Below are 12,812 nucleotides of genomic sequence, written 5' to 3'. Positions count from 1 at the left end.
CCAACACACGTTCATTCTTTCTCTCCATGTTTCGATCTCTTAGTCTCTCAACTGCGCAACCCCTTTTTCTACTCTGTTACCAAATGTATTTACCTCACACACCTGCCATTGCACCCCATGCCGAGATCTCTCTCTCCCCCTCTCCCTCTCACCCTCTCGCGCTAAATACATGCATTGCCTATCTAGCCCCCAACCTCTCATGCATGCACACGCACGCACGTTGTATATCTAGGTCACTCCCTCGAGACTGTCTCACTCTTTCTTCCACACAGCGGGCCACACTCGCTCAATCTCGCTCTCTTTATCTGAGTCTCATTTAACCTCATTTTCTTTCACACACAAATGATATATCTCCCTGTTCGGGCCTCGGTCGACACACTCCATACTCTCTCACGCAGATTGTCTATCCAGGTCAGTCCATCCAAGCCGCCACCACTCTTTCGACCTCATGGTGGGCCACGCTCACTCAATCTCTCTCTCTCTCTCTCTCTCTCTCTCTGTATGTCTCGATTGACCTCGCTCTTTCTCGGACAAAAACGATATATCACCATGTTGAGCCCAATTCGACCTATTCACATTGTATACTCTCTCACGCACATCGTCTATCTAGGTCACTCTCTCCAACCCGTCTCACTCTTTCGATCGCACGGCGACCCTATGTGATCGGTTGACCTTGCTTCCTCTCACGCACAAAATATATCTACACGTCTGTGACTGGATCATGTCTCAAGCTCTATCTTACAGCCCTCACCCTTGCCAAAAAGCTCAATTGGACAATATCTCTCCAGAGCATATATATTTGTTCAATGAATGTCGGACCACACTCACTTTGTCTCTCTATCTATATGTCTCTCGATTGACCTCGCTTTCTCACACCATATCTTCCACGCGTTGAAGCTACTACCTCTCCATCCCTCGCAAAGCCGGAGCTATTTACATTGCGAGGGGCACTCCAACCTTGGATTAATTTGTGTAGGCATTTATTCTGGTCGGTTTAGATTATATTTTCGTAGCATTCGGCCCACAACTACTCCAATCACCGTAGCGGGTAATTAAGCTACGGGGAGCACCTAATATGAGCACCGGGGAGCCGTTAGATCAAAGATGCAGCGGCACACACGAGGCTAGAATGTTTTATTTGCAAAAAAACCTTTGGAGAGTTTGGAAATTGCGCATAATTACAAATACTACTCCCAAGCCATTGGATCTCAGTTCCAATGGTGTAAAAACTCATATCACCATAGTATCTAAGCTGCGGGGTGGATGTGATATTCTATGCCGCTGTCATTTTTGTTCGTAAACTTGCAAAAAACATGTAACTCGTGTCGTTACTTGTCTAACCGCACAAAGTGTTTGTTCAAAAAAACCATCCTACACTGAAATATCGGAACAACACACGGGGGTCCCACTTGTCATTAATCAAATTTGGACCTAAAACTAACAAATCTAAAAGACGAGATTCGAACTGGCAACCTGGACTACAAAGCGTAAGTCGATAGCCTGAAAAAACGAACGGTTGTTGGCTTTGTCCCATAACTTGATTTTATACAATACTTGTGTTGAGTAGAGTAGAGGGAGTACCTCGTCAACACATGCATGACCGTTATCTCACTTACCGGTGGGTCCCAGGTCTGCGATCTCAATCTCTCTTCTCTCCATCGTCTAACCTCTGCACGGGCACACACGAAGAGCGGCGCTAGCTTGCCGTGGTGTTATTACAACTAAAAAAACATGGAAAATAGAAGAATCTCCTAGAACAAGAGACGTTGTGCCTGGTCGAGACGGAGCTAACCACATCTATCCTCCGTGCCACGTTTGCATGATGAAGCTGTGTGGCTAGTGGGGTGTTTTCAACCGACTGGCTAGGTCCTGAGGTCGAACCATAGGTACTCTACTACGTCTGATACAATATATTTTTACACGCACATTTTTCCTCCATGCCGAGACGTGGCACACCCTAACGCGCGGTTTCGGGGTCCTCCCGGGTGGTGCACGCATATATTCTTCCTGACGTGGGACGCCCTACCGCGCGTTTTCTGGGTCCTCCTCGGTCGTAGCGCCGAAGCAAGTAAATGAGTCATCAAATCACGAAAGACCACCTTTCCCGCTGAGTACATCAGTGAAGCACGGTGGCTAGCTAGTTGGGCTAGTTCAACCGATTAGCTAGGCCGCCGCCACATTTATTTTTTCACCCCTTTTTTATCTACTTGCCAGCAGGTAAATTTAAATATCCACCACCGCGTTGCTCTGGTGTTTGGGTGCGGCAGGATTTTTAATTTTTTGATTGACGGGAGCAGGCGCGGCAGGATTTTTAATTTTTTGATTGACGGGAGCAGGCGCGGCAGCAATTAGTCATGATGACTCCGCCTGTACCCACTGCTCCCTGATGTGAGAAGTCGTCGGCTGGTGTTTTACCGTGGTGAAAACCAAAAGATTCCCCGCTCCCTCCGCCTTCCCGTAGATTGCATTGCCTTTCAGCCGTTTCACCCCCTTTGCTTCTTTTCCCCATTGCTTCTACCTGGTGCCATGGCGGCGCAGTAGATCACGGAGTCCGAGGTGAGGCTCCTGACACAGGAGCTCCATGCCCAGGATGCGGAGCTTAGGGCCAAGGACGTGGAGCTTCGTGAGCTTAAGGAGGAGAGGAGTGCTATGCTCCTCCGTTATGTGCGGAGTTCACGGAGCTTCAAAAGCGGCAGGTGTCCACCACAAAGATGCTCGAGGCGTCGGCAGCGTTGCTGCAGAAAGCGGGAGATACGATAGGCCGTCAGGGGAGCCTGCTGGAGCGCGAGCGGGCCGATCGTGACGAGGTCCAGGATCGCCTCAGCCACTTGGTGAACCAAGTTGCCACGCACGTGTTGCGGCTGCGCGATGCCTACCGTCGTGCCAGCACGATGATGCCGGCCGTCGGGCTAAACCCTCTGCATGGGCATGTCCATGTCTCGGCGCAACATGATCGTTGGATCAAACTCAGACGGTGTAGATCAGTCAATGTAGCACAAAGCGTGTGGGTGTGTTTGGTTGCATTCTCATCTCAATATAGTTGTTTCCTCTTCACGTATTTTTGTCAACCTACTAGTGTGGACTCATGCACCCTTCATGCACTCTGCCAAACACCCAAAAGTGGGTCGAGAAGGGAACTTTTGCTCCCATCCCGTGCACCCTTCATACACCCTGCCTAACACTATTCGTGCTTCATGTGGTTCATGTTTCATGGAGTACTGTAGCATCGTACTCTCCGTGCACTGTGGACCTAGTTCTGTTAACATTGATCTCACCGTCCATTCTCGACCAGACAGTCGAAAAAGCGGTACTATGTTACATATAGGAGTAGTTGACATGCGCACAACATCATTTGTTGTCGTCATATCTTACTACACTAGCAACAAGATTGTGTAGTACTGACGTATGAACCACTGCACATGCCTAGTAGTAGGAGCACTGTTATGTTCAAGTGGCTGCCGTTTTTCGCACTCCTGCGTCGTAAGAGTGGAAACGCTTGCTGTAATCATTTTTTTTCTTGTGAAAAACAATGGACACGCTCTACCGTGCGGATCCTCCTCCAGCCATGCACTAAAGTACTCACTTTGGCCGACGTGTGGGACAGCCAGCATCGGGGTCCACCAGCCATGCACTAAATTACTCTGTAGTAGAGTGACGGTAGACTACCCCGATCGAAGTGCCGCAGTAATGCCCAATGAGCCATCAAATCACAAAACCCCCTCCTTTCCAGCAGTAGGTCGGACGGACGAAGCAACCATCATTTCACTCTTCTCCCTCAGCTTCGTCTCTACCCAACCCTCGCTTCTACCTCATATTTTTCCTCATTTCTTCAAGAAAACCCCGACCTGCTTCTGCCATTGTTCTTCTCTCCCAAAGAAGGAAAGGTGAGCGCATCAATGGTATTGATTCTGGCCAAGGCACGGTCTAGCAACCCCGAGACTGATCCTATAACTCCCTCTCTTTTCTTATTTTGGGTTTGTGATTATGGTTTCTTTTCTTTTATTTCTATTTGACAGTTTCTTGATGGACGCTGGAGCACCGGCCGGAGTGATGTCTATGGCTCCGGCCAAAACCTTCGAGGCTCATGGTACGAAGAAGCGCAAGCACCCCGCCGAGACTACCGCAGACAAGCTCAAAGCCATCGCCCTGTCCAAGCCCCCCTCTCTGGGATCCCTCATTAAGCAAGTCTAGGTAATATCTCTTCTTGACGATCTTTTTCTCGATCTTGATCGTGTTTTTTCATCTAACACGCAGTGCTAGTACTAGTAGTACAACTTTCTGGGTGATCTTGCATGTGATTTTTGTGTGCCAAATGACGGTTCTAAATTCCTCTTTTGACCAAAACATGCGAGAGGTTGACACTGATTTCTTATAGATTACTTTCAACTACTCCCTCTGTCCCAAATTTATTGTCTTAGATTTGTCTAGATACGGATGTATCTAATACTAAAATGTGACTTGATACATCCGTATCTAGACAAATCTAAGACAAGAATTTTGGGACGGAGGGAGTACTTTATGAACATCAATGCTACCTTTTAAGAGGGTATATTTGCCTCAATAACTTGTGTTATGGATATTGCATGTAATCCCTCTGCTCTCATGCCTTTGAAGATATGTTCTAGTGTCTTTGTTCACTCATTTCTGTGCGTATATGTAGTCATATATGGAGTATAATATCGAAAATCATCTTATATTTCTGAACGGAGGTAGTAATAAAATATGGTTTCTGTTTGAATTAGAACCAGGTCCGCGGTGGAGATGAAGTTCTCAAAGTCATGCCTTGTGAACTGGAAGACCTGATGATGAGTTCTACTACTGAACTATCCAGCTGCTGTGTCCTTGTCGCCACGTGTCCTGAACTAGTGTTTTCCTGTAGCATTGTTGTCAGGCGTGTTCTCGAGGCTGTACTTGACCACAACAATTTCCTGGCTGTGCCTTCGATTACGAAGGGTGTGGTTTTTGTAAAGCTTCCCAACAAATCGGATGCGGCCTGTCTTCATCATCATGTTTATGAGTGGAAAGACCACTTTGTTTGGTTCTCCAAGGTTGACAAGATGGTGATGGTGCATGTAGACATCTCACACGAAGTCCATGGCCTAGTCAGTTATGCGGGGTTCATCCCGTAGGTCGGTGGCAAAAAATAGTCTGCAGAGTTTAGTTAGTGCAACTTTGCTTGTCTGTAGTAAGTACCATTGTTCAGTACTTGATTTGTGTTTGTGAACCATGTATTGTTTATTAGTACTGCCGCTTTTGGTGTGTGGTCAGTCCTGAGCACGGTCTATGTTAATGTCTGTCCACTCAATTCAGTCTGTATATTTTGAAGTATCCATATCATATTTTTTGTGAGGACGGTCTATCAATTATGGTTACACTCCAATATCTGTATGCATTGCAAGGTTTATCGCACCCACCAGGATTTCCAGCCCCATGGATGTTCGGTCCATACGATTTGTCACGACCTTTGGACTGTCCTGCTTGTGGGAGTAGGCGGGGGCCCTGCATGCCACGCGTAGTTGAACGATCAATCTTCTGTTTAGTACTTCAACATAGTGATTTCCTGGTAAGGATTCACTCGTGTCACATCAAGTAAATCTTATTGATTTACTGTCTAAATCTTATTGATTTAATGTCATGTTTTCTTTCTTTTCCTGCAATTTTATGATGCAGGTTTTTCCATGTGACATTCATCACAGAATAAACCGTTTGGTTTGCTCTACGATGGCTATTTTTGTAGGTTTCACTTCTTATGTCGTGTCAGTAACGAAGGCACTATCCATCACTTATATTACTGGAAAAATTGGATCAGTCTGTTGTCTGAGTACAAGCTGAATCCCTATGATGAACTGCAGTTTGGTTTAACAAAAACGCCACAGTTAGTCCTTCTCGCGTTTAAAAGAAATGAAGAAAAAGACTGGATCACGGTCACGGATCCTAGTCAAGTTAGAAAGTTGATCATAGCAGACCAGACACGATCGCCGTTGTCTCGCACAGATCAAGCACCGACAGTTGCTCTAGCACTGACAGCGGCAACAACTCAGTCTGATCCAGCTGAGGATTGGGCACCGACCGCGTCAGCGGATCAGTCTGATCTACCGGAGGATCGGGCATCGACACCAGCACCTGCTCTGACACCGGCACCAGCTCTACAAGGAGCACCATCTCCGGCAGCAGCGGCGGCTTCGGCACCTGCACCAACACTTGCACTTGCATCTGCTCCGGCCCGTGCAGTTGCACCGGCAACAGACTGGGCTGCAGTTCGCACTTCATATACCAAAGTCCTTACAAAAACCGACATGTCCACCTTCTTAGTAAGCATTGGCCGCCCAAGTGCTTCGTTCTTTTTTCTTTCCATGTTGTTTCACATGATTCACTGTGTTGAACTAACTGTTTGGGTATGTCTTCTTGTTTGCAAACAGAGAATTCCTAGAGCAACGAGGGAGTCGTTTAACAATCCGGGCGATCGCGGCCAAGTTTCTCTTACCATGCGCAGCCTTGATGTGAATGAACCTGCTCAATATATCGTAAGTACAAAGGATGGTCGCATGATGATTGATGCTAAAGGATGGTCAAGGTTCAAATCTAAATCATATCTTGCGGTAGGGGATGATGTCAAAATCGAACTTTCTCGGCAAGGAGAGCTGGTCCAAATCAACTTTGAAATTCTTCAGTAGCAGCACGCAACTGCCTAACTGATCTATCCTCCGAGAGATTTTGATGTAATAATCTGGCATGGTGAAACAAGTGTCCTGTGTGTATAAGTAGTACTATAGTATTATTTATCACATGGTATATCATTGATAGAATTGCAACTCTGATTGCTGGTTAGGAACTGTCGTTCGATTTCATTCCAATAGCTGTTGTGCTTTATTCAATTTTGTGTATTCGCCTTGCGACAGCATCTAAAACCAGCGCCGTACCGATCGCTTGCAATATGAAAAGCGCTGAGGTAGAACACATGGGCCCCCAAACATGCAGGGTCGGCCTGCGGCCCAAAGTCCAGAACCTGGTTTCGAGAAGCACTAGCTCAGTGTAGAAGTGGCATCCTCCTCCTGCTGTGGGTTGGGTGAAGATGAATGTTGATGCTGCGTTATCTCGCAATGGTGAAAGGGGGGCCCTGGCAGTTGTGAGCCGGGATCATACAGGCTTCTTCCTTGGATCATCGGCACTGGTGTGCGAAAGTGTTACTGATCCAGAGATCCTAGAGGCAATGGCATGTTGCGAGGGGCTATCTCTGGCTCTTGACTTAAACCTGCAACAAGTTCAGATTAGCACCGATTGTTCAGCAACAGTCAAGCATATCGGAGAGGCATACTTGGGGCCCAGCAAAGTTATTATGGATGAGATCAAGATGAAGAAGAATATGTTCCAAACCATGGAGATCATACATGAAAAACATGAGTGTAATGTTGAAGCGCATGTGCTCGCAAAAGCTGCTACTTCTTTGCCCTGTGGATGCCATCTTTGGCTCACAGGAACCCCCAAAATTATTTGTATACCTATGACTGTTAATCTTCTAAGCAGCTTTTATCCCTCAAAAAAACATCTAAGTATTATATTCTCAGCTGAACCCCCATAATGCCCGTGCGTTGCAGAGGGAGTATTTTTCTCGACAAGGTGAGCCGTGATATAAAAGATTTGTATATTTCTTTACAGAGGGAGTATCTCTCTGTCAAAAAATATATTTATGTGTAACTAGCTACTCTTGTCTTTCTACTTCCTTTCGCTGATATGTGGGGCAACCGGCAACGGGGTCCACGTGCCATATGCACAAATTAGAGTGCACAACTTCACGGTAGACACACCCCAGTCGTAGCGCCACAGTAATGCCCAATGAGCCGTCAAATCACAACCCCCCTTTCCAGCTTTAGCAGTAAGCTAGACGGACGAAGCGGCAATATTTCACTGGGCCTGAATCCCTTTCTCCCTCGTCTGCTTGTTTAGAGAAAACCCCCTCTCGGCGATTGCATAGGGTTTTCGCATGGAGAACCAGGTACGAATTCTTCATCCATCCCCGATAAACCCAAGTCCCTTGGTCGCAGGTAATCCTAGGATGGCAGCCGCCGCCGTTGATGCATTTTTCTTCCTACTGAATCTAGTGTGTTTCATTTGTAGTGCCCAAAGTGCAAGTACCCTACAGGTTTCTGCGCCCTCGGTGAGACGCCACACTTGTTCCTTCTCATCCTAACACAGCATTTTGAAACGCGCACAGTATGTTCATAGAATCCTCTTTTCTATCCGAGAGGGTGGGGTTTTTTTGAACATGATGTGTTCTCATATTATTTTTCCTACAGTGTATTAGTTGCTCTGCCAGAACACATGTACTCAAGATGCTCGGCCTTGCCATAACTGAATACACTAGTTTAATGGTCATAGTGAAGACAAGCCATGGATATAAGTTCCGAGTTGGGTTCATGAACCAAGAAAATCGCTGCTTTTTTATGGCCGAACTTGGATAAACTTTCTCAAGTGTTACAGACTGAAAGTTGGCGCACGAATGTTGATGGAAATAGCAGAACCTGGTCTCATCTTCACTGTGATATTCCACCCCGACGTCGTTCCAATTGTTCATCCATGTTAGTTTTGTATTTGGTTCTTGCATGTTGCCTCAATTACTTCTTAATCCACCTATTCTATCTAACTAATCACAATTTAACTTTAGAAGTAGCAACGAATCTCTCACGAAGATGCTACTTCTAACTAATATTTTCTTATAATTGGTGGCACGTGTAGGTTTTTTCAGAGTAAAGCAGTTTGCTCGTTTGTTACTCTGTAATAACTCGGCTGTTACTAATGGCACTGAAGTTGACTGGATCGACATCCACAAGTTCCTACACTTTATTGATCGTCTTGAGGTCCTTGTGGGGCGTTTCATTGGTGGAAGGCCATGTGGGATATGTGTGCCACTGCTGCACTCGTTGAACAGGTCCAACTGTGTCGAGAAACTTATGGTACAAGCTGTTTTCTGTTATATATGTTGTTCATAAACTATTGCTTATACACAGTTTTACAGTTGTGATCTTCTTGAAACAGGAACTGTCGAGTTCTATTGTTCCTATACAGATACCTGACCATGGTCGGGTCAGACTTGCGCTTGGTCACAACATGATGTTTATGTCGACCTACTCAATTCCCCTTGGAGGTGAAAAGATACTTATTCATGGGTGGTCTCAAATAATGAAGGCCCGTCCATCTTGGAGAATAGGACAAAGATTATGTTCATGCTTTTCCATGGCTCTAAAGCGAATATCCTATTTATTGACCACGTTGCGAGATGAAGCCGCTTTCAGAAGGTTGTGGATGCGCGGGGTGGCGCCTGGGCCTTGTCCTGGGGCTTGGCGGCCTCACCCTTGGTTAACTGTAGGCGAAGTAGCACTGTTCGAGGCGTGCTTTGTACGGTTGAACCTGTATAAGTACTCATACTGCTTTCAGCTTTGGTTGTTAAGTGCCCCTGCTGGTTTCAGTTAAGGTTGTTAAGTACTACAGTCTGTCGTGTTTCTTCAGTCCTGTCTTCCTCCAGCCGCCAAAACCAAACCAGCGCCGGCGGGGCCGCCTGCTTCTGCCTCCCACGGCTGGCTGCGCCTCAGCGCACGCATCGCCGCCCCACCGTCTCCTAAATCGTTAACGCCGACGTCCTCCGCGCGCTTTGGTGCGCTCGCCATGGCGCCGCCCTCTCGCATTGTCAACATGGTCAACAAACAACGGGAATCGGCAGAAGTACGTGGAGAGGATGACAGTAGGGGCCCACCACATCAGCGTATGGAAAAATAAAATGCTTCCTCCTAGTGTTTTCCTGACATCTGGGACCCACGACATTGGGAGCGTATATAGTCAATAGACAAGAGAACAGCACAAGATCGGCTGACACCTGGGACGTAGCTACTCGAGCAGTATTTTTTTGTTTGGTATTGTTGAGACGGAGCAGGGTTTGAACTGGGCTGTGGCCCGTCTAGCCCAGGCTTATATTTTATGTTCACCATGTGACCAGCCCAGCTATTTTTTCTTCGTGAAAATGAGCCTAGTTTATTTTTTCTGAAGAATACCCAATCCAGGCCTACTTATTTTTCTACGCCCTGATGGGCTGCAACTCTTTCAAGACGCCTGCAAATCTTTAAAGTAATATGAAATGGGTTGTAAATATAAAAACAGATGACAAATTGGCAATTACTTTATAATTTCTGAATTATATTACATTTCCAGATCCCTATTTCACTGGGCATTAACCTAATTTAAATATATCTTCAAAGTACTTTAAATCTGGTTGTACATTTTGGTATTAAAAATAGTTTGGAACCCACAGAAATATGCGAAATTGGCCCTGGCCAACCAAAAAAATGACTGCAATAAATTGCATAAGAAGTTGCCATGAGCTATATATAAATTATTAAAAAAGAGGGAGTGGTCTGACTTGTGGGCCTGTTTAGTTGATGCGTATGCAAGATTTTTTTAGTTATTATATACGTCAAAAAACGATTCTAGCAGACGTAACCGTTGGATGTCAATCCAACGGCCGTAGTGTTTCTTCAATCTCTGATCTTCTTGCTTCAGCCGCCAAAGCAGCGCCGGCGGGACCGCCTACTCCCGCCTCCCGTGGGCGGCTGTGCTGCCGCGCAGGCCTCAGCGCCCCCTACTACTCCCACCGCTGGCCAGGGCATCCCTCTAATCACCCACACCCCCTGTTATTCTGCGGCGACGGTAGCCTCACACCGCAGCCGAACCGGTGAACGCTCGTACTCCTCTCTGCGTGGGCATCCACTGCCACGTCTTCCCCGGCTCCGTGTTGTCCCCTTCCTATGCCTCGCCGTCGTCCACCGCCGTGGTGCTCTCGGCGCCGCGTGGTCAATGTGGTCAACGACCGACTTCCATCGGAAGAGTACTGTACGTGGAGAGGCTGACAGTTGGGTCCACGGCAGCCGCAAGGAAGTTCCTCCTTATTAGGCGCAAAATAATTATTCCTCCACTTGACGGCGGGGACCCATCGGACGGGCCACCAGTATTTTGTGAAAAAACATTTCCCCCTGACTGCTGGGACCCACCGGACGGGCCACCGTATTTCATGAAAAAAAACGTTCCCCCCGCTGTCAGCTCGGACCCACCGGAAGTGCCTCCTTATTACGCACAAAAAAAATGAATACTCCCCCCCGGCTAGCTGGGACCCACCTTGGTGGGAGGATGACTTGTGGGCCTAATAAGTTTATGGGGACGAAGGGCTTTGTCAACTTAGTCAATATGAACGATTCTAGCTCCAGTGACCATACGATGTCCATCCAACGGCCGTAGTGCTTCTTCAACCTCTGATCTTCTTGCTCCAGCCGCCCAAAGCAGCACCGGCCGTGCCGCATGCTCCTGCCTCCCGTGGCCGGCTGTGCTGCCGCGGAGGCCTCACCGCCCCCTACTATTCCCACCGCTGGCCAGGCCCTGCGGCAACGGCAGCCTCACACCGCAGCCGAACCAGTGAACCCTCGTACTCCTCTCCGCGCGGGCTTCCACTGCCGCGTCTTCCCCGGCTCCGCGTCGTCCCCTTCCTAGGCCTCGCCATCGTCCACCTCCGTGGTGCTCTCGGCGAGGCGTGGTCAATGTGGTCAACGACCGACTTCCATCGGAAGAGTACTGTGTGTGGAGACGCTGACAGCTGGGTCCACGGCCGCAGCAAGGAAGTGCCTCCTTATTACGCGCAAAATAATTATTCCTCCACCTGACAGCGGGGACCCACCGGACGGGCCACCGTATTTCGCGAAAAAAACATTTGCCCCTGACTGCTAGTACCCACCAGCTACATCTTCGCACGCAAGGAAGTGCCTGACAGTCGGGACCCACCTGGTCGAAGCGTACGTAGCGTTGTCATTCTGGTCGCAAACGTGTACGTACATATATACTGGTCGATGTAGAGGCGCGCACGTGTCGTAGTAGAGGCGCGCACATAGCATGTACACGTACGTACAGCGGCCAGGGTGCAAGAAAGAAAATACGGCCATGTATGTGTACATACGGGCGGGGTCTCGAACGCCTACTCGCGGATACGTACGGCCAGGGCTCGTGTACATGGCTGGGTAGGAACGGAGAAATAGCATCGTCGTCATGTTCATGGGGAGGCAACGGAATGCGTCGTGTTCATGGGGAGGCAACGGAATGCGTCGTGTTCATGGGGAGGCAACGGAATGCGTCGTGTTCATCGGGAGGGCTTGGACGGAACAGACGATGGAAACGAGGCCTGGCGTACGGCAGAACGGAGGAAACGGCCTTGTGTTCGACCGACCACGTTCGAAACAGGATCTTGTTGATCGGGAGGGGTCTCGCGTACCGCTAAACGGAGGAAACAGACCTCCTACGGTCGAAATGGGGTCCTGTTCATTGGGAGGGGTGTGGCGTACCGCAAAACGGACGAAACAGACCTCCTACGGTCGAAACGGGCGTCCTGTTCATCGGGAGGGTTGTGGCGTACCGCAAAACAGGACTCCATGGGATACTGTTCATCTCCACCGTCGACCCCCTCCAGCCTTCACGAGCTACTGTTCATCCACCGTCGACCTCCTCCAGCCTCCACCTGCGACTGTTCATCCACGGGCTCCTGTTCATCCAGCCTCCACCGCGCGCTACTCCACCGACTACTGTTCAACCAGCCCTCTCCACGGGCTCCCGTTCAACCACCCCTCCACGGGCTACTGTTCATCCTGCCCTCCACCGTCTACTGTTCATCCTGCCCTCCACGGGGTGGTCCTGTTCATCCAGCCCCAACTGGCTCGATCGATCGGGGTCCTGTTCATCCAGAGGCAACACCACGGGGTCCTGTTCATCCACCCCCAGCGGGAACT

This window comes from Triticum dicoccoides, chromosome 3A (genome assembly GCF_002162155.2).
Source record: "Triticum dicoccoides isolate Atlit2015 ecotype Zavitan chromosome 3A, WEW_v2.0, whole genome shotgun sequence".
NCBI classification, from domain to species: domain Eukaryota; kingdom Viridiplantae; phylum Streptophyta; class Magnoliopsida; order Poales; family Poaceae; genus Triticum; species Triticum dicoccoides.
Note: the sequence above shows the minus strand (reverse complement) of the source record.